Source organism: Mustelus asterias, unplaced genomic scaffold, assembly GCF_964213995.1.
Source record: "Mustelus asterias unplaced genomic scaffold, sMusAst1.hap1.1 HAP1_SCAFFOLD_143, whole genome shotgun sequence".
Taxonomy (NCBI): domain Eukaryota; kingdom Metazoa; phylum Chordata; class Chondrichthyes; order Carcharhiniformes; family Triakidae; genus Mustelus; species Mustelus asterias.
Genome location: NW_027590169.1, coordinates 293,761 through 295,920, shown reverse-complemented (window position 1 = coordinate 295,920; position 2,160 = coordinate 293,761).

The window sequence follows — 2,160 nt, the reverse complement described above, 5'->3', positions numbered from 1 at the left end:
TGCTTAGATGACACTAACGGAACTGCATATAGGGTGCTAGCAGTTTGCAGTCTACACCAGTCTACGTCAATGCCACTGTTGTTCAGAAGACTCTAATAGAACTGTGTACAATGTGCTAGCAGTTAGCAGTCTACACCAGTCTACTTCAGTGTCAGTGCTGCTCAGATGATTCTAATAGAGCTGTAAACAGAGTGCTAGCAGTTTGCAGTCTGCAGCAGTCTACGTCAGTGCCAATGCTGCTCAGACGACACTAATCAAACTGTATACAGAGTGCTAGCAGTTAGCAGTCTACACCAGACCACATCAGTGTCAGTGCTGCTCAGATGATTCTAATAGAGCTGTATACAGAGTGCTAGCAGTTAGCAGTCTGCAGCAGTCTACGTCAGTGCCAATGCTGCTCCGACGACACTAATCAAACTGTATACAGAGGGCTAGCAGTTAGCAGTCTACACGAGTCTTCATCAGTGCCAGTACTGCTTAGATGACACTAACGGAACTGCATATAGGGTGCTAGCAGTTTGCAGTCTACACCAGTGTACATCAGTGTCATTGCTGTTTCGATGACTGTAACACAGCTGTAAACAGAGTGCTAGCAGTGAGCAATCTACGCCAATCCACATCAGTCCCAGTCCTGCTCAGATGACTCTAATAGAGCTGTATTCAGAGTGCAAGCAGTTAGCAGTCTACACCAGTCTACATCAGTCCCAGTGCAACTCAGATGCCTCTAATAGATCTGTATGCAGAGTGCGAGCAGTTAGCAGTCTGCACCAGTCTACACCAGTGCCAATGCTGCTCAGATGACTCGAATAGAGCTTCATACATGGTGCTGGTAATTACCAGTCGACACCAGGAATCTGCTCTTTTATTTATTAAATTACAAATGCAAAAATACATTACACTTTCCAAATACCATCTCACAATAATAATTTATAGCGATATAACATTATCAACAATAATCTGCCCGTTTTTAATTCAATAGCACAAACAACATAGCACAGTGACAAATAGCCCATTTGCATTGCGAGTTATCCACAACACAGTTTGTTGTGGCTAACCAACGTGCCGGCAGCGTGTTATCCACAACAACCCTCTGGCGGTACTTCAGCTCGAGGGTTACACTTTACGGATTTTCAGCCGGGTCTGGTGCGCTGGGGGAGGGGGAGGCGGGGTGTGTGGAAAGCCACCCCTGTGCTACTCTGTCCAGGCCTTCATCAATTTGGAGGGAGCTCATATTCCAGCAGACAACCTCAATGCTTGATTACAGTCGTTACAACTCATAAACTCTCAACTGAGCTTTAAGTCTTAACTGACCATAAGCTCTTTAATTGAAAGCAGACCAGAGAGAAATGATGGCCTCGTGGTATTATCGCTAGAATATTAATTCAGAAAATCAGCTAATGTTCTGGAGATCAAGATTCAAACCCTGCCCGGGAAACGGAGGAATTTGAATTCGACAAACAAATCTGGAATTAGGAATCTACTGATGACAATGAAACCATTGTTGATTGTCGGAAAAACGCAATTGGTTAACTGATGTCCTTTAGGGAAGGAAATTTGTCGGCCTTACCCTGTCAGGCCTACACCTGACTCCAGAGCCACAGCAACGTGGTTGACTTTCAGCTATCCTCCAAGCACAACTCGGGAAGGGCAATAATTGCTGGCCAGCCAGTGACGCCTATCACCCAAGAATGAATTTTTTAAAAAAGGAATTCAGTGGCTGTTAATCCGCTTGGAAGGCTATTCCTGAACAGGAAAAACAGTGTGTGTGTGCTCAAAGGTGTGGCTTTGTCTCTGAACCGACACTCTTGTTAACCACATTAGGACAGTACTGTACAGGAACAGGCCCTTCGGCCCACGATGTTGTGCCGAAAATGATGCCAAATTAAATTAATTCGTTCTGTCTGCATTGGTCCATGTCCCTCTAATCCTTGCATATTCATACACTTGTCGAAAAGCCCCTTAAACGCCCTTATCTTATCTGCCTCCACCACCAGCGTGTAACAGACACCTACCACTCTCCTTTGTCAAAAACTCACACCTCATATCTCCTTTGAACTTTCCCGCTCTCACTTTAAGTGTGTGTCCCCCAGTATTAGACATTTCAAATCTGGGACAAAGGTTCTGACTGGCAACCCTATCTGTGCCTCTCATCATTTTATA